The sequence below is a fragment of the Amblyraja radiata genome, chromosome 30 (genome assembly GCF_010909765.2).
Source record: "Amblyraja radiata isolate CabotCenter1 chromosome 30, sAmbRad1.1.pri, whole genome shotgun sequence".
NCBI classification, from domain to species: domain Eukaryota; kingdom Metazoa; phylum Chordata; class Chondrichthyes; order Rajiformes; family Rajidae; genus Amblyraja; species Amblyraja radiata.
The window spans coordinates 13,002,671-13,024,131 of NC_045985.1; the positions used below are offsets into that span (position 1 = coordinate 13,002,671).

General features: G+C 43.2%; 1 non-coding gene across 1 annotated transcript; it reads right to left on the reverse strand.

Annotated features, from left to right (window-relative positions):
* Nucleotides 1–11,621: 11,621 nt before the first annotated feature.
* Nucleotides 11,622–11,813, reverse strand: LOC116990258. The gene has a single exon (XR_004416502.1). It is a non-coding gene; the product is annotated as a U2 spliceosomal RNA (small nuclear RNA).
* Nucleotides 11,814–21,461: the final 9,648 nt, after the last annotated feature.

Below are 21,461 nucleotides of genomic sequence, written 5' to 3' on the forward strand. Positions count from 1 at the left end.
ACATGATGCGTTTACAACTTTTTGTTATGGCAACGCATAGCATATTCACGTTAGTAAGTGCATGACATTGGTAGCTACTTGACAGTGAAAATACTATTTTTACATTCGGAAGGAAAGTAATCCAATTCTGCTATTTATTGTCATGTCAAACTGTCGTCATCATCAGCAAAGTAAGGATAGATGGCATGGACAAAGTTTTGGAGGAAAATATCAATTTTTCTTTTTGCAAAATGTGTTGTGGTGTGAACAGTCAATTCCAATCCTTCTTCATAGCCTTTAATCAAAGAAAACTCACTGTGCCGCATTGCACAAACATTTGATATTTCCAATCTGGGGGGAAATGAAGATGGCATTCTTCCGTGCCTGTGCCATTCATCATACTGTATTCGTCTATATGGCCATCTCACAACCTCCGACGACGCGGCGGAACAACCCAACAGTTTCTAACCTCTTTATACCCAATACAAATGTAACCCAGAGAGCGCGGTCTGCTAAAACTCTTCTGCATCCTCTCAAAGCTTTCACTTTATTCATGTAATGTGGCGAACAAAACTGCACACAACACTCTAGATAGTCCCGACCAAAGACACAATGCTGCTACTTTGAGGGAACTATGGACTTAGATTCCGAGACCCCTATGTGCATTAATGGTAACGATATTGTCACTTATTGCACGCTCTCGCGTTACATTTGACCTCTGAAAGTGCAACAGCTCACACACTCCGACTAAACTACTTATTCAATTCAATTTCAATTCAATTTAAAAACTTTATTGGCATGATAAAAAAAATACGTTGTTATATTGGCAAAGTATAAAACATGACATACATATTTAAAATGCATAGGTATAAATCCAAGTATACAGTGCATGTATTGATATGTCCCTGTACATAAACGCGCAATAGGCCTATAGCCCTTTATTGATTTATACACGTTCTTGCAGCTGTAAGCAGTACAACACAATAGCAAGTTTAGCAATTCAATATCAATTTCTTAGTGGCAGTTAATGTCAATTAGTGTGTGCGTACATATGTGCATGTTGGTCATTCACCGTCTCTCAGGTTATGGCATGCTGTTACGTATTGTGCACCAAGATGTGCCGTATTTCCTTCGCCAAGGAAATGTCTCCTCTAATGTATTCAATGTCTCCTCTAATGCCTGTTTCTCACCTATATACAACTGCATCCCTTGACAGCCTTCTTCACTCTCCACACCTCCACCCATTTGGTGTGTCGTCTGCATACCTACAAACCAAACCTTCGATGGTTTCGTCCAAGTCTGTTGCATACACATTACAACAACAGAAATCAGAACAATTCCCGATGCAAAACTCCACTGTCCACAGCTAACAATACAATTTTGCATTTTACATTTTCTGTACAGAAATACTTGAATTAAAAAGGCTCATTAAAGATGCAGGTAGGATTTGAACCTTCAAATAGTATTTTCTCGTCAATGTCTGCTGCGTTGTATCATTCTAGCATCTGCTACTGGTGAACACATTGTGTTATTTCGTCCTTATGAAAGATAGAAACATAGAAACATAGAAACATAGAAATTAGGTGCAGGAGTAGGCCATTCGGCCCTTCGAGCTTGCACCGCCATTCAATATGATCATGGCTGATCATCCAACTCAGTATCCCGTACCTGCCTTCTCTCCATACCCTCTGATCCCCTTAGCCACAAGGGCCACATCTAACTCCCTCTTAAATATAGCCAATGAACTGGCCTCGACTACCTTCTGTGGCAGGGAGTTCCAGAGATTCACTACTCTCTGTGTGAAAAAAGTTCTTCTCATCTCGGTTTTAAAGGATTTCCCCCTTATCCTTAAGCTGTGACCCCTTGTCCTGGACTTCCCCAACATCGGGAGCAATGTTCCTGCATCTAGCCTGTCCAACCCCTTAAGAATTTTGTAAGTTTCTATAAGATCCCCTCTCAATCTCCTAAATTCTAGAGAGTATAAACCAAGTCTATCCAGTCTTTCTTCATAAGACAGTCCTGACATCCCAGGAATCAGTCTGGTGAACCTTCTCTGCACTCCCTCTATGGCAATAATGTCCTTCCTCAGATTTGGAGACCAAAACTGTACGCAATACTCCAGGTGTGGTCTCACCAAGGCCCTGTACAACTGCAGTAGAACCTCCCTGCTCCTATACTCAAATCCTTTTGCTATGAAAGCTAACATACCATTCGCTTTCTTCACTGCCTGCTGCACCTGCATGCCCACTTTCAATGACTGGTGTACCATGACACCCAGGTCTCGCTGCATCTCCCCTTTTCCTAGTCGGCCACCATTTAGATAATAGTCTGCTTTCCTGTTTTTGCCACCAAAATGGATAACCTCACAAGATGTCTGATCAGGAAATAAAAATATTATATGATGATGTCCTACGGTTTCCCCTTGTACCGCAATAATCTAATTAGAATTCGTATGCGGTAAGGAACAAATATCTCAAAGAAAATTGTATCGCATCTTTGATCAATTCCCTTTTAATTAACGAGGAAAGTTACATTTGGCCTATTGGAGCTCCGATGACAATAACATTTGGCCAAGATTGGTCAACAACGGGTTCCCCATGGGGGATGGAAGTTTATAAAATGTCAACGGAATTCAAAATGTGACATGCGTTTTTCTTCACGGACAAGATAAAACAGAGAGATAGGAGTCTCGGAGAGCCAAGGGTTTTGTGAAAATGGGGAAATAAAGTAAATATTACGTAAATAGAAGGAAAAACGTAAATCGACATGGAAATGAATTAATGATGCAGGAGAGCTCAGACGTCCAATCAAGGTTTATTGCGATCAGAATCAATTGCGTAAGTGCATTCATCGTAAACTTTATGTTTTTTTAGAAGATAGAGCAATCTGCAAAACAGACGGTAAGTTAAAGACTGGATGGAAATTATAAACCTACATTTTACATTTACTGCCATGAGAATGACATGTTCAAGGTTGCATATTGAATTACTTATTCCTCGCTGTAGGAAGTAAGATTGGGACATCTCTGAATTTCCGCCAAAGACTTTAAATTCCTCAAAGATATTCGACATTAGATATAACCATCAATATTATTAGAACAATATTGAAGAAGATGTGTCAATAAATTTGTTAGTATATTGATTCCTGCAACGGTAACGGTTTAATTTACGGTAAGATGCAAACATAATGAACATCATTTACAATTCAAATCCTGGATGTAGCTCAATTTTAACCAGTGAAACTGGCAATCCGATTCAAATCCAATCGGTCATCCTGAAACGCAGACGTTGATCGCTCAAGATGGATTTGGCGTGGTCTCAACCATTGCACAAGGGTTCCCTTGTTGACTTGCATGTGCAATCCGCAATGCTGCAGGCTTAAGTAACGTTAATAGAATACCATGTAGCCATGACGATATATCGTAGGAGGCACTAAAATTGTTCCTTTTTCCGAAATTAAAAAAATATATATTATATTACAAAATAACGCGTTATTAATTTCCATTTATTACCAATACAATAGACAATAGGTGCAGGAGTAGGCCATTCGGCCCTCCATGCCAGCACCGCCATTCAATGTGATCATGGCTGATCATCCCCAATCAGTACCCCGTTCCTGCCTTCTCCCCATATCCCGTGACTCCGCAATTTTTAAGAGCCCTATCTAGCTCTCCCTTGAAAGCATCCAGAGAACCTGCCTCCACCTGAGGCAGTGAATTCCACAGACTCGCCACTCTGTGTGAGAAAAAGCGTTTCCTCGTCTCCGATCTAAATGGCTTACTCCTTATTCTTAAACTGTGGCCCCTGGTTCTGGACTCTCCCAAAATCGGGAACACGTTTCCTGCCCCTAGCGTGCCCAAACCCTTAATAATCTTATATGTTTCAATGAGATCCCCTCTCAACCTTCTGAACTCCAGTGTACAAGCTCAGCCTCGCCATTCTCTCAGCATATGACAGTCCCGCCATCCCGGGAATTAACCTTGTAAACCTACGCTGCACTCTCTCAATAGCAAGAATGTCCTTCCTCAAATTCGGTGACGAAAACTGCACACAATACTCCAGGTGTGGTCTCACTAGGGCTCTGTACAACTGCAGAAGGACCCCTTTGCTCCTATATTCGATTCCTCTTGTTATAAAGGCCAACATGCCATTCGCTTTCTTCACTGCCTGCAGTACCTGCATGCTTATTTTCACAGACTGATGTACAAGGACCCCCAGTTCCCGTTGTACTTCCCCTTTTTCCAACGACGCCATTTAGATAGTAATCTGCCTTCCTGTTTTTGCTACAAAAGTGGATAACCTCTCATTTATCCGCATTAAACCATCTGCCATGCATCTGTCCACTCCCCCAACCCGTCCAAGTCACCCTGCATTCTCGTAGCATCCTCCCCACAGTTCACACTGCTACCCAGCTTTGTGTCATCTGCAAATTTGCTAATGTTACTTTGAATCCCTTCATCCAAATCATTGATGTATATTGTAAATAGCTGCGGTCCCAGCACCGAGCCTTGCAGTACCACACGTCACTGCCTGCCATTCTGAAAGGGACCCGTTAATCCCTACTCGTCGTTTCCTGCCTGCCAACCACTTCTCTATCCATGTCAACACTCTACCCCCAATACATTGTGCCCTAATTTTGCCCAATTATCTCCTATGTGGGACCTTATCAAATGCTTTCTGAAAGTCCAAGTACACTCTCCCTTGTCCATTTTCCTAATTACATCTTCAAATAATTCCAGAAGAATAGTCAAGCATGATTTCCCCTTCGTAAATCCATGCTGACTCGGACCAATCGTGTTACTGCTATCCAAATGTTCGGCTATCTCATCTTTTATAATTGACTCCAGCATCTTCCCCACCACCGATGTCAGGCTAACTGGTTTCTAATTCCCTGTTTTCTCTCTCCCGCCTTTCTTAAAAAGTGGGATAAATTTAGCTACCCTCCAATCCACAGGAACTGATCCTGAGTCCATAGAACATTGGAAAATTATCACCAATGCATCCGCGATTTCTAGAGTCACTTCCTTAAGTAGCCCGGGATGCAGACCATCAGGCCCTGAGGATTTATCAGCCTTCAGTCCCATCAGTCTATCCAACACCATTTCCTGCCTAATGTGGATTTCCTTCAGTTCCTCCGTCACCTCAGATCCTCTGGCCACTACTATATCAGGAAGATTGTTTGTGTCCTCCTTAGTGAAGACTGATCCGAAGCACCTGTTCAACTCATCTGCCATATCCTTGTTCAGCATAATAAATTTACCTTTTTCGGTCTTCAAGGGTCCAACTTTGGTCTTAACTATTTTTTTCCTCTTCACATACCTAAAGAAACTTTTACTATCCTGCTTTATATTCTTGGCTAGCTTACCTTCGTATCTCATCTTTTCTCCCCGTATTTTTTTGGGGGGGTTATCTTCTGTTGTTCTTTAAACATTACCCAACCCTCTTGCTTCCCGCTCATCTTTGCTACGTTGTACTTCTTCGCTTTAATGTTTATACTCTCCCTGACGTCCCTTGTCAGCCATGGTCGTCCCTGCCCCCCCCCCCCCTTGGAATATTTCTTCCTCCTAGGAATAAACTGATCCTGCACCTTCTGTATTATTCCTAGAAACACCTGCCATTTATGTTCCACTGTCATCCCTGCTAGTGCATCTTTCCAGTCAATTTTGGCAGCTCCTCCCTCATGGCCGCATAGTCCCCTTTATTCAATTGCAACACTGACACCTCCGATCTACTATTCTCCCTCTCCAATTGTAGATGAAACCTGACCATGTTATGGTCACTGCCTCCTAATGGCTCATTAACCTCGAGGTCCTTTATCAAATCCGGTTCATTACGTAACACTAAATCCAAAATTGCCTTCTCCCTGGTACACTCCAATGCAAGCTTCTCTAAGAATCCATCACGAAGGCACTCTACAAAGTCCCTTTGTTGGGGTCCAGTAGCAACCTGATTTTCCCAGTTTACCTGCATGTTGAAATCTCCCATAACAACCACAGCATTACTTTTACTACATGCCAATTTAAACTCCTGATTCAGCTTGCGCCCTATGTCCAGGCTACTGTTTGGAGGCCTGTAGATAAGTCCCATTAGGATCTTTTTACCCTTACAATTCCTTAGTTCTAATCATACTGACTCCACATCTCCTGATTCTAAGTCACCCCTTGCAAGGGACTGAATTTCATTCCTCACCAACAGGGCAACCCCACCCCCTCTGCCCACCTGTCTGTCTTTTCGATAGGAGGTATACCCTTGAATATTCAGTTCCCAGCCCTGGCCTTCTTGCAGCCACTTACCTGTTTCTAACTGAACCTCAAGTTCGTACACTTTATATCTTATACTTCGCGCATTCATATACAGCACTTTGACACCCGTATTCACTTCCCCCCTCATTGTTTTTCCAAATCATTCGCTGCTAAACAAAATAGATAAGCTGAAATAGGTGAACATACATATGAAACTATGAGGGTTTTTCCCAACAGAAATATTGTTGAAGAAAGCAGAAGAAGGTGAGTGCATGCTTGCCACCAGTAGCAATTCATTTTTTAACCATAATTTATTTCAACAATGTTTACTTTTGAGAGACCCTTTTGTCGCTGATTTTATGGGGAATTGTGACAATTCTTTGCCCATCATTGATATGGATTTTTCATGTTAAAATATAGTGTTATAGATCCCTAAAAATATTGTGTGTTTTTACCTTTTTGGGGTGATAACGCGCAGCATATTGACTTTAGTAAGTGCATGACATCGGTAGCTAATTGACTGTGCAAAAGATCATTTTATATTCGGAAGGCAAGCTATCTCCTTCTGCTATTAGTTTAGTTTTGTTTAGTTTAGTTTATTGTCACGAGTACCGAGGTACTGTGAAAAGCTTTTGTTGCGTGCTAACCAGTCAGCGGAAAGACAATACATGATTACAATTGAACCATTTATAGTGTACAGATACATGATAAGGGAATAACGTTTAGTGCAAGATAAAGCCAGTAAAGTCCGATCAAGGATGGTCCGAGGGTCACCAAAGAGGTAGATAGTAGTTCAGCCTTGCTCTCCGGTTTTGATAGGGTGATTCAGTTGCCTGATAACAGCTGGGAAGAAACTGTCCCTGAATTTAAGACTGAGGTGAGAAAAAACCTTTTCACCCAGAGAGTTGTGAATTTATGGAATTCACTGCCACAGAGGGCAGTGGAGGCCAAATCACTGGATGGATTTAAAAAAGAGTTAGATTCATTATGATCATGGCTGATCGTCCCCCATGAACAACCAGTGCCTGCCTTCTCCCCATATCCCTTTTGACATATTGACATATTGACATATCAAACGGACGCTATCATCAGCACAGTAAGGAAAGTTGTCAACGGCAGCAGAACGAGCAAGGGCATGATTTTCTCAGAAAACCAAGTTCGCGGATTATTAAACCTCATAGCTATCTGCATTTTTAACTTAATTCGACATTAGAATTCGCCTATGAGTTATAAGAAATTTAGAATGTTTACAAGTGTGTAGAGAATAATTAATTTCAATTTATTTGGCGTTCAACAAGTTGACCTTATTGTTAAACTCGTGAACAGGGCAGTCTGGAACACAAACTTAGTCACGATCACACATCGCGTGTGTTAAGACAGACGTGTGCAAAATTCGGAAATACTATAACCAGCTGCAAACCACGGTTTGACACGACAACCATTGCGACATAATCGGATTGAATGTCAAAAATGTAGTGCAAGATTTATATTCTGTTCTGTTGTCTGTGCAGCCATTTGTATTCAGTGGCAGATGTCTCTTGCGATTATTGAACGCAGTCTATCAATTCAGTAGAAATAATGTCAGTTAATAGCAATGCTAATGTGGCTGTTTTACATTAAGTCGGGAAATAAACAGAAAAAATAATTTTATTTAATAAATTTAATAAAATAAAATTTATTTATTTCCAGAACTAAATGATGTGAGACAAAAATTGCAGATGAAAGGTAAGGGATAAAGCTGAGCATACATTAAAATTATGATATGCGCTCATGATTTAGTTTGTAAACAGCCAGAAATCTATACATAGAAACATAGAAACATAGATAACCATATAACCATATAACCATATAACAATTACAGCACGGAAACAGGCCATCTCGACCCTTCTAGTCCGTGCCGAACTCGTATTCTCCCCTAGTCCCATATACCTGCGCTCAGACCATAACCCTCCATTCCTTTCCCGTCCATATAACTATCCAATTTATTTTTAAATGATAAAAACGAACCTGCCTCCACCACCTTCACTGGAAGCTCATTCCACACAGCCACCACTCTCTGAGTAAAGAAGTTCCCCCTCGTGTCACCCCTAAACTTCTGTCCCTTAATAGGTGCAGGAGGAGGACATTCGGCCCTTCGAGCCAGCACCGCCATTCATTGTGATCATGGCTGATCGTCCCCTATCAATAACCCGTGCCTGCCTTCTCCCCATATCCCTTGACTCCACTAGCCCCGAGAGCTCTATCTAACTCTCTCTCAAATCCATCCAGTGATTTGGCCTCCACTGCCCTCTGTGGCAGGGAATTCCATGAATTCACAACTCTCTGGGTGAAAAAGTTGTTTTCTCACCTCAGTCTTAAATGACCTCCTCTTTATTCTAAGACTGTGGCCCCTGGTTCTGGACTCGCCCAACATTGGGAACATTTTTCCTGCATCTAGCTTGTCCAGTCCTTTTACAATTGTATATGTTTCTATAAGATCCCCCTCATCCTTCTAAACTCCAATGAATACAAGCCAAGTCTTTTCAATCTATCCTCATATGACAGTCCCGCCATCACAGGGATCAATCTCGTGAACCTACGCTGCACTGCCTCAATCACAAGGATGTCCTTCCTCAAATTAGGAGACCAAAACTGTACACAATACTCTAGATAACGATGCGCCCTGTATTCTCTTGGAATATAGTAATAAACTATTTTTCACTACTGTTTCAGGTAGAGACGTCCGCCGTCTCTTAACCCTCTGCGTGTACTTTCCGAATTGTTGCAAATAGCCTTTATTGAACTGTCCACGTTTTCATTTCACAGTGGAGCAACTGCAACATATAGACAAAGGTAACTCGTTTAAACAAATTCATATTATCTTCCAAAATGTTGATGTGTTAGTTCGTGATTTGGTGTTTTTCGTGGATTTAATTTTAAAACGATTTCATGTTGTAACACATTTCCGATGCAATATGTAATTGTCGTGTTAAAATATCTTTCATAACAGATTTGAAGAAGCATTTACTAATCGATGGTGAGTCTGTGAGTGATGACCATAACAGAACGGTAGGCTCTTTTTTTTTTTGCTGTTTCGGACACCGAAAGGAAGTACGGGGTCCAAATGAGTGAAAATAGTAGGATTAAACGAGAATTTACCAGTTTGAAGTTTGATCTGTATTTTATGAGGAGTTACGATGAGGGATTACGTGAAGAACCCGCTCAGTGCGCAGGCGCGGCATACTTCCAAGCAGCGGTGTGGAATCACAGATAGACACAGTTATTTGAAGTAAACATAGTAAAGATAAGGAGACATCAATTTATTAGTTTGATCCATATAATGAGGGTGGGAGCGGAGGGCACGTAATCCCTCATCGTAACTCCTCATAAAATACAGATCAAACTTCAAACTGGTAAATTCTCGTTTAATCTTACTATTTTACTTCGGAGTCACGTGAGTGACTACGTGAAGACTTCAAAGCTCTGTGATTTCAAACCGTGTAACAGTTCATACTTCACTCGCTGCCGAAGTCATTCGAGGGAGGAAGTATGTTATCGTAATCAACCATGAATCTGTTTGTAAAAACAATAATGGTGTTATTAACAACAACAAGACCAATTGCTCCCCCGGGCTTAAATTATATATTTTTTGCAGATTCTTTTTCTGCAAACGATACAGGTTCTGTCAGTGGTTTGTTATAAAAGTTTGGAACGTATACTCCCTAGACCACCCTGCAGTAGCCAGGATGTGGTCCATAGGCTCGTCCATCCTCTTAGTTACTGACGTGGAAGCTGTCCTGGTGGAATAAGATTTTATACACGTTAGTATTTACTCCAGCAACTCCCAGTACCTGCTTGAGCCACTAGAGATAGTTTAGCTCGTCACCCGACCATAAGGTTTCCTGTGGCTGACCCATAAGGCTTTTTCCTCTCCCTCGGTATTCCTTATTGTGTCGATCTCTAAGTGGGTCATGACACATAAAACGTGGTTCAGGTGGGTATGCCCGGAATTTCATGACTGGACCTGATGTTCCTGGTCTGTTCTGTTTGGCCAACCCTTGAATGGGCATGTGACACTATCTGGTGTTATAACCATGTTGTCCCATCGCAGTAGATGGGAGAGCTGGCTCTTTGTGTTGATGTAAGGCCACCAGCATGTCCATCTTCAGGGTAGGCTGTTCCAGGGTGAGTGACCTGGCTGGTGATCATCCCCTAAGGTATGTCAGGATTTCACTGACATCCCAATTTGGGTGTACCTATTTCTGGGGAATGGATTGATATACCTCTCCTGTATCTGATCACCAGTGAGCGGTACCCAAATTGAGTAGGCTAACAGAACATGTCCTTCATTGTGGTGAAGACCTGCCAGGAGCTCCAGTACGGTTTTTTGTTATAGTTGAATGTGTAATTCCTGTTTTGGAAAACAGTGTACCATTTCTTGATGCTCCTCAGGTATGTTCTCTAGGATATGTGACGGAATACTGTCATCAGGTTGATAGTGCTGCTGATCCAAGCACAGCAATGGTCTTCCCAATTCTGCAATTATTTTAATGACCATGTCGAGGATCACTGGGAACCATGCTTGTGGACTTGTTCCACTGTAATTTGCGTAGTACCCGACTGATGAAGCCGTAGTACCTATTGAAGAGGTAGAAGGAAAGGAAAACATAGAGATTAGGTTCCCCCCACACCTCAATACGCGGGAATGTCTCCATTGCCGCTGCCTTGAGATTGGTTTCATGTGACGTAAGTTAGTACGTGGTGATTTAATTGGATATAAGGAATCGATATCTGGTGTCCATATTGCTTAGTGATTTCAGCAAATATTTTTGGTTTAAATGTATGTTTACAGTATTTAGCTCACCTGATAGGTGAGTTACTGATGGTCAAACGTGTTTGACGACATACGGTTTGCAATTGTTAATAAATTGTCACCTAATATCGATGTTCTCCGCCCAAGTGGTTTGGTATATGCCACCACTGATGTTGTTATCTTATAAACGAACATGCAAATTTGGTGGATTACTGAGCAAATGCTTCACTAGAATTAAGTAAGTTAATATATAATATGTTTAAGTCAATTCATATTGGCATTAAGTATTACAAGCTCAGTAACACATCAGGACACATAAGATGTTACTCAAAACAGGTGGAAGTGTACAACCATAATCCTTCCTGCCGATAAATTCCATGATAACACTACAGATTAATCCATTTACCCCCATATTACAGGTATGGAGATAGTTTTGAACACTAGTATCTCAGCTCATAGGAAAGGTACAAAGTTCTGTAGCTGGTAATGCTGCTATATCCCAATTACTTTGCCACGTAGTTGATTGGTGGTTAATGCACCATGACTGATAGTCTTAATGAATACCAGATAACAACGTTGTGGATGGTCAACGTAAATATCTGGATATATATTTTGTGCACCGTTCCCAGAGGCACTGCAATACTGGTTCGATGCGTGGAGTGGACGGAGCAAGCCCCTATTCCATCTCCCTGTTCCAAAATTCAATTTAATATATGGTCCCTAGATAAGGGACGTATCAGATTATTAAACTGATAAGAACAGATACTACACTTGATCTTAGCCAAAAGGCCGAGAAGCGATGCAGCTAAAGCTGTATCCAAGGATAGTTTGTCGTTAATATATAGACATGCCATGACGGAATGTTTCTAAGTGTCAGGGCTAGTTGATTCTGGATAACTTTGACTTAAATGCCGCAACGCTCATCATGGTTACTCCATCCAGGTAATTGCGGTATATCCGAAACTTATATGAGAAGGTACTGAATAGTGTTCATCTTCAAGGTCGATGTCTACCATAAAGTATCCTTGGATCCATGGTAGTAGTTACAATTCCCATGAATGGGTATACCTGGTGAAATACTCAAGTGGTTTATCAACGATGGTGCGACATTCACCATCGTGGGAGGGTAGACCACTTGGGGTGCTTGCTGAATTGGTGGCAAGATATTAATTCTATTCCCCTTGTATTTATTTTTTGGTATATAACTACCAAGAGTGATAGCTTCCTAACCAGGCGTGATTCATCCACCCCTTGTTAGTACAACCCTTAACCTTTATGTGATGGTAGGAACCATACTTATCTGTCTTCATTGTTGTTTTCTTCGGTTTCTGGTTCCTTGTTCTTGTAGGGACGATGTTTGTTGGGGGGTGGCGCATTTTTCCCTGGGGCCTGCTCTGGGCCGTGGCCTAAAATGCTACGGGTTTAGCATGCAGGCCCCGAGCTTTCACCAGTACCATGAGGTAGACACCCCTGGTGGACACGTAGAGGTACTGCTGTCTGGTTTAGTGTGGTGCTCATTCCAGACTCTGCCCTCTTGTGCCGAATAGTTTGAACACTTCGTCCAGTTTTTTAGGACTGGTTTGGTAAGTGCCAGGTAGCAGGATCTGTGCTTGTGAGGTCGGCGTTCTCATAGTCCTGTTAATTTCATAGATTGAGGGCAGGTTTGTGAGTTCATTTCAGAAGTTATGAGGTATACCGTTGAACAGTAGGGTCAGGTGTTTTGCCATACTACCCTGCCCTTCTGGAATGAGCAGGTGGACATGATAGCCGACGTCAAGGTACCAAATGCATTTTTAAAATATTTAGGTTAAATGCGCTGCTCAATGTATCCCCCAATAATGGCGGGCACTTTGAGTAAATGCAATTTAGGGGAGGCGTGATAAAACCAACGCCTCATGGCTACCTGTCTTGGAGAGGTTTTTTGGAAAAGACAGGTAGTAAGCTGGCCATCAGTTGAGACTGAAAAGCCATCTCGCTAGTGGTGGAGCCACATAGCGGCCACACCCAGCAGCTCTTCCTGATCCTGTACCTCAAGCATACTCCCGATATTGTTCAGCCAGTGACCCCTCTTCATGACCAGCCCAGCCACTGGTCACCCCAAAGCTAACCACACTAAGGAGGAAGCGACGGGCAGTGCCTAGGCACTGTGGAGGGTATGCCTGAACCCTCCAGCGAGACTGCCCCTCACGTAGCGTGTCTCGCAGGAGCTCCTGCTCCAGGAGCCGTTCCGGCGGCTCAGGCGGCTGTCTCTCTCCCATGCGGGTGGAGAGACGTCCCCTCCGACAAGTCGGAAGCCACCGGCCGGATGCCTCTTCGGATGGCTGAACATCCAGCCCGCAGCTAAGGCACTGGCGGGACTGGCTTCGGCGCGGCGTGGGGATAGCGGTACGCCCGATAAATGTTCCTACCGCCTTCATCTGGAGCTTTTGTGCCTTGTAGTAGCGAGAGCGCCCCTCAAGCAATGAGATACTTTTCCTTCCGAATATAAAAATGATAGAAACATAGACAATAGGTGCAGGAGTAGGCCATTATGCCCTTCGAGCCTGCACCGCCATTCAATATGATCATGGCTGATCATCCAACTCAGTATCCTGTACCTGCCTTCTCTCCATACCCCCTGATCCCTTTAGCCACAAGGGCCACATCTAACTCCCTCTTAAACATAGCCAATGAACTGGCCTCAACTACCTTCTATTGCAGAGAATTCCAGAGATTCACCACTCTCTGTGTGAAAAATGTTTTACTCATCCCGCTCCTAAAAGATTTCCCTCTTATCCTTAAACTGTGACCCCCTTGTTCTGGACTTCCCCAACATCGGGAACAATCTTCCTGCATCTAGCCTGTCCAACCCCTTAAGAATTTTGTAAGTTTCTATAAGATCCCCCCTCAATCTTCTAAATTCTAGCGAGTACAAGCCGAGTCTATCCAGTCTTTCTTCATATGAAAGTCCTGACATCCCAGGAATCAGTCTGGTGAACCTTCTCTGTACTCCCTCTATGGCAAGAATGTCTTTCCTCAGATTAGGAGACCAAAACTGTACGCAATACTCCAGGTGTGGTCTCACCAACACCCTGTACAACTGCAGTAGAGCCTGCAGTAGAAGGGAGATATACTATTGCAAATCATAGGTTAGATAGGCGCAAAGGTCTAAAAGTGCTGAGAAGAGGAGGATATCAAGTTGAGGGAAGAACTGTGGTCAAGAGAAAACGTTCAGTGTACAGAACAGCCAACGCCACGGCGAAGATGGAAGGATGACTTGGTGGTTTACAACTGAATTTATTTCAGTGCAAGTGCAACATGTAAGGCGGCGAACTCGAGGAGTGAATTGCCTCGTGGTCCTGTGATATTCGGAACGGAAACATAGCTGAGCCAGGTGCGGCCAGCACAGCAATAGGCGTGACCAAGATGCAGGTGTTGTAAGCGTGATGAGGGTACAGCACATAGAGCAGTGGGTCGCGTTGTTGGTGATGGAGCATATAACGACTTGGACTTGCGTAGACAGGATGGGGGGCTGTTGGGGCGTCGACAGGTTGGAGAATGTGACGGAGGGTGTCAAGTCAAGTCAAGTCAAGTCAAGTTTATTCGTCACATACACATACGAGATGTGCAGTGAAATGAAAAGTGGCAATGCTCGCGGACTTTGCGCAAAAAGACAAACAAACAAACAACCTAACAAACTACAAACAGAATGGAACAGAATCACATATTCTTTTACATATTAAATATTGTGGGCGGAAGGAAAAAGGGGGGGAAAACAGCAATTTTAAAAAAAAAAGCACTAGTGTGGTACAGTGAAGTTAGTCCCTGGTGAGATAGGAGTTTACAGTCTTAATGGCCTCTGGGAAGAAACTCCTTCTCAACCTCTCCGTTCTCACAGCATGGCAACGGAGGTTATTCTTTTGAAGTTGGGGGGCAGGCGTCTATATGAACAGCGAATTATTCGAGAAGGGCCGCATGGTAGACTAATCAGGAACATTAGATCACATGACATCCAGTGGGATCTAGTGAATTGAATACCTCATTTGATTATTGGAAGGAAGTAGGGGATGATGGTGTCAGGTTAATTTTCGGACTGGATGCCTGTGACCAGTGGTGTGGTACAGAGACTGCTACTGGGCCATTTGTTGTTCATCGTTAATTTAAAAGGCTTGCATGAGAATGTACAAAGTACAGATACTAAGTCTGGACCTGATACTGAAATAGAAGAAACTGTACACCGTGAAGAAGTTGCAGGCGACCTTGGTCAGGCTATGTCAGTGAGGCGAGGAATAACAAATGTTGTTTCATTCAGATAAGAAATAAATGTTGAGAAACGACATTGCAGGTGCTGTAATCTTGGATAGAAAGACATCGTCCATAAACGTCGTCTATTCATTCTCTTAGATATGCAGACTGTCTCGGTTATTCTTGGGTTCTATGCAAGGATGAAATTATGTATTAAAACCCCTGTCCCACTTAGGAAACCTGAACGGAAACCCCTGGAGACTTTGCGCCCCGCCCAAGGTTTCCGTGCGGTTGACGGAGGTTCCCTGAGGTTTTTGTCAGTCTCCCTACCTGCTTCCACTACCTGCAACCTCAGGCAACCACCTGCAACCTCCGGGAACCGCACGGAAACCTTGGGTGGGGCGCAAAGTCTCCAGAGGTTTCCGTTCAGGTTTCCTAAGTGGGACAGGGGCATTATTACTCGGTGGAACGCAGGTTAAGACTATCACAGTGAACGGCAGTGCCCTGGGAGGTGTTGTAGAGCAATGTAGATAAGTACATAGCTCCCTGGACATGGTGTCGTAGGCAAACGAGTTGTGAAGAACGCGTCTGACACACTAAACGTAATCAGAGAGGGCAACAATAACGTGAGTTAGGCGGTTACTGTGCAACTGTAGAAGGTGTTGGTGGGCCACTTCCGAATAACGATTTAATACGTGAACAGGCTGCGAAAACAAAGGAATTGCGTTTCGATGATGCTGTTAACCCCAATTTACTTTCGATATTTGACCTTACAGAAGAAAAGTTACGTGAGTTGAAATCAGGTAAAATCACTCAACATTAATTTGACAATGTTCACTTGGAAATAAATTTCTGGAATAGGAGAAAAGGCAACTTATTTTAATTCTTTACAACGTAAATGAACAACTAATATTAATTGCCATCGCGGTCAGTGGATATTTCCGGACCTTGTGTTGTTTCTGTCATTTATTTCTAGTTACTGACACAAAAGATCCAGGATAACGCGATTCGTGACCTGTCTCCTTGCAGTTACATAGAAATATAGAAACATAGAAAATAGGTGCAGGAGGAGGTCATTCGGCCCTTCGAGCCAGCACCGCCGTTCATTGTGATCATGGCTGATCGTCCCCTATCAATAACCCGTGCCTGCCTTCTCCCCATATCTCTTGACTCCACTAGCCCCTAGAGCTTTATCTAACTCTCTCTTAAATCCATCCAGTGACTTGGCCTCCACTGCCCTCTGTGGCAGAGAATTCCATAAATTCACAACTCTCTGGGTGAAAACGTTTTTTTCTCACCTCAGTCTTAAATGACCTCCCCTTTATTCTAAGACTGTGGCCCCTGGTTCTGGACTCGCCCAGCATTGGGAACATTTTTCCCTGCATCTAGCTTGTCAGGTCCTTTTATAATTTTATATGTTTCTATAAGATCCCCCTCATCCTTCTAAACTCCAGTGAATACAAGCCTAGTCTTTTCAATCTTTCCTCATATGACAGTCCCGCCATTCCAGGGATCGATCTCGTGAAGCTACGCTGCACTGCCTCAATCACAAGGATGTCCTTCCTCAAATTAGTTCTCGCTATTGTTGCAGTCACTGTAGATAGCTCAGCGATATCATACATTTTTCAGCAATATCATACACTTTATGCTTTTGCTGCTGTTGAACCTGTCATTTTATTCGGATGGGGAGACTATTTGGAACATCACTCGTTTCAAAGCGTAGCAATATATTGTCGATATAATTTTCAAGCCGAAATTATGGCTATGGTCATGAAGGTCGCTATATCTGTAATGTTGTATGAAGGAACTGCAAATGCTGATTTAAACCGAAGAGAGACACAAAAAGCTGAAGTCACTCAGCGGGCCAGTCAGCATCTCTGGATAGAAGGAATGGGTGACGTTTCGGGTCGAGACCTGAAACATGGAAACATAGAAAATAGGTGCAGGAGTAGGCCATTCGACCCTTCGAGCCTGCACCGCCATTCAATATGATCATGGCTGATCATCCAACTCAGAAGAAGGGACTCGACCGGAAACGTCACTCATTCCTTCTCTGCAGAGTTGCTACCTGTCCCGTTGAGTTACTCCAGCTTTTTGTGTCTATCTTTAATGTTGTATATTTGCTTGAAGCCTATCAACATGGATTTGGATTTTTTATTTCGAGTTATTTAAATGCCACTAAACTAAAATATATTTACCCATTATGCAACACGGTCAGCCTAAATGTAAATCATGCATTCAAAAATGATAATTTAACGCAAGTTTTGGGAATTTTATTGTTCCGATTAATTTCGTTGATTTACGGGTTTTTTTTTAACGGGTTCGGGCTTAGTTAGTTCATCGGTCACAGAAGTCAAATGCCATCTTGACTGGCCACAATAATGAGTACATTTCAATGGGTCGACTGGGCTTGTATTCACTGGAATTTAGAAGAATGAGACGGGATCCTATATAGAAACATAGCAAATTCTTAAGGGATTGGACAGGGTAGATGTAGGGAAAACGTTCCCGACGTTGAGGGAGTCCAGAACCAGGGGTCACAGATTAAGAATAAGGTGCAGGCCATTTAGGATTGAGATGAGGATTTTTTTTTTCACCCAGAGAGTTGTGAATCTGTGCAATTCTCTGCCACAGAGGGCAGTGCAGACCAATCACTGGATGTTTTCAATACAGAGTTGGATTTATCTCTAATGCCACTGTCCCACTTCGGAAACCTGAACAGAAACCTCTGGAGACTTTGCGCCCCACCCAAGGTTTCCGTGCGGTTCCCGGAGGTTTTCGTCAGTCTCCCCACCTGCTTCCACTACCTGCAACCTCCGGCAACCACCTGCAACCTCCGGGAACCGCACGGAAACCTTGGGTGGGGCGTAAAGTCTCCAGAGGTTTCCGTTCAGGTTTCCGAAATGGGACAGGGGCATTAGGGCTAACGGAATCAAGAGATATGGGGGGAAAGCAGGAACGGGTTACTGATTTTGGATGATCAGCCATGATCATCGTGAATGGCGGTGCTGGCTCGAAGGGCCGAATGGCCTATTCCTGCACCTATTTTCTCTCTTTCTTTGCCTCTAATCTGTAACCACTTGGTTGTGCTTCGCACCATACAGAATATGATGTTCAACTGCCGCAGAGCATCCCTACCAGCGGTGCATTTTTCTCATCTGAAACCGAGTTATATTTTCCATTTTGTTTTATTATAAATACAAAATGTATACATTTCTATTTTCAAAAATTAAAAGTAATGAATCATCTCTAAGTAATGCGTATTCAGTGACATCAAATGTCAATGCCTCTATGTTTTCCATTATAGACGTGCCAAAAAGCGATATCTACATAATATGTGTATTTATTTTATCAAATCGGAATACTCCATATTCTGCTTGACAGGTGGAGATTAATTACAAGCCGCTGAAATAACAGGCGAATAATTTAAACATTAAATTTGATCAATTGTATAATTTCTGTTTAAAAGATTTTGAAATATTCAATGTGTAATATCTTTGTAGAGCACGAGACACTGCAAATTATTCGACAGGACCTTGGTAAGAAATTTATGGTGGCGTACGTGCGTACATTTTCACGTTAAATGTGATTTATTTTCATTTTTTGGCATCTCCTTTCTATTTTTGATGCAGGTAAAATTCAATCAAACCTGTAAACCGAGCTGTAGTTTATATCTTTGATGTGTTGGGAAACTAGTACTGAAATCAAGAGTCAACATTATGTCCTAAAACGTAACAACGCAATTCTTACTTGCAGCAGCACAACAGATACGTAAACTCTTCGTGCAGGAAAGAACTGCAGATTCTGGTTTCAATCGAAGATAGACACTAAATGCTGGAGCAACAGCGGGACAGGCAGCATCTCTGCGTTACTCTAGCAGTTTGTGTCTATCTTACGTAAACACAGTATTCTGTAAGCAACGTTTATCACGTAAACAAAAACAGGATGTTCAATAGATCTATGTTCAATTTATATATATATGGCTTTCTGGAGCGCTAGCATGGGTGTTGCGGGACGAAGGGATTGGTTTCCACATATACACACGCACTCACACACGCACTCACACAGACACACAGACACACAGACACACAGACACACTCAGCACCAATACTAAAATCCCAAGTAACTTCAGAACGTGATCAGCATACTGAATCCTGTTACTAACCATATACTCTATGTAAGAAGTTTGAAAATAAGAATACAGGTGTGTCTAAACCGAATGATTCAGTCGTTGAAAGCCATTTTTATTCTGAAACACTCCTCTACAGCTGCTGCTACAGCAAAAACGTGCTTTAAATAACTTTCAACAAACACACTCACCACATACATGGCACTAAGCTCTCTTGAATTACTCAAACGGTTCAGGGCTGCCTTTCTATTCACTCGACTCTCCTTGCGCATGTAAAGCAACTGACCCATGTGCATTGGTGCATCTGCCGTTAAAAATTAATTGTGCCACGCTGCATTCTTAAATTAAGCGGCATTTATCTCGGACTAGTGTCCTGCGATATTTGACAGTTATCTGACATTCGCATGATATATTATCGTTTAACTAACAAATGTATTTTCTTCGTTTTTCCTACTGTAAGCACAACTACTGCGTACATCAAATAAAGGTGATGTTATAGCGTATTCGCGTTTTATCACTTGTCTTCCGTACGTTCAAATTTATTTTAAACGAACGACAAAAATTGCGCTTTGTCACAAATTAGGCAAGTAAAGCAAAATACAGTTTGCAGTATCATATTTTACATTATAACGCGATGACTTACTATTTGAGCAATTCTGCAAACGGCAACCAGTTGCGGAAAAGGTTAGTGGCATCCTCACAGCCCTTGTGTTATCTTAATCTGACGGGAGGTTAAGTGCGGATAAACAAGGGCAGGAGAGGCAAATGACTAGAATTAATGGAGACCCAGTTGAAATATCGGAATGTAGTGAAGGGCCTGTCCCACGAGCATGCGACTCCGTGCGGCAAGCGCGACCTAGCGTGGTCGCTTGAGCAGTACGGCCTCGCGGGGCCGGTCGTACTTCGATCGCTGGAGCCGTATGGAGTTGTGCGGAGCAGGTCCCGACATCGCGCGGGGCTCCAGAAAACTGACCGTGTTGAAAGATTCCACGCGGCAAAGGCCTGTCGGCCCGCAGTCGCCCCGACGTCGTACGTCACGCGCGAACTTCCCGCGGACTTCGCTCGCACTTCACGTCACTCACTCGACCACCGCGCAACCCCCGCTTCTGGTTAGGTCGCGCTTGCCGCATGGAGTCGCATGCTCGTGGGACAGGCCCTTTAGGTCGCGCTTGCCGCATGCAGCCGCATGCTCGTGGGACAGGCCCTTTAGGTCGCGCTTGCCGCATGCAGTCCCATGCTCGTGGGACAGGCCCTTGAGGAAATGTCAGAACGCGTTTTGAGCACAGGAATGAACCTATAGACATAACATGATGTAAAACATTCCGCTTAGTAGGATGAGGAATTTCACTAAGCTTTTAGACGCATTTAATTGCGTTTAGCTGTATGCAATCATTTGCTGTCAAAGAACAACGATCTAAAGGTTCATTCAGTGTTGGGTAAAAATGATGCAGTATGTTTTTGTCATCACATATTTCAGGAGAATGACAGGACTCGATTACTGGTGCATTGTTATTTTTGATATTTACAAATCCCCGGTGTTCAACTTAACAATGGCCGACTGTATTTCTACACACACACACAGCGGGATCAACGTTCCCCACTGTGAGGGAAGGCAATAAAGGTCCAGCCCGCTTCCTCTTGCTCACCCGTGGTCGGGTGAATGGAGGACTATCAAACCAATTCATGTTTTAAACGTATTATGCCCCTGTCCCACTTAGGAAACCTGAACGGAAACCTCGGGATACTTTGCGCCCCACCTAATGTTTTCGTGCGGTTCCCGGAGGTTTTTGTCAGTCTCCCTGCCTGCTTCCACTACCTGCAACCGCCGGCAACCACCTGCAACCTCCGTGAACTGCACGGAAACCTTGGGTGGGGCGCAAAGCCTCCAGAGGTTTCCGTTCAGGTTTCCTAAGTGGGACAGGGGCACGCTTCTCGTAGTTTGCTTGCACACATGACTTAGTTCTGGCTTTTGTTTTAGAATTACAGCAAGGAAACAGGCCGTTCGGTCCACCGAATCCTCACCAACAAACCATTACACGTACACCAGTTCTATCCTACTGACGAGAGACACTTTGCACAAGCCAATTAATCCTCAA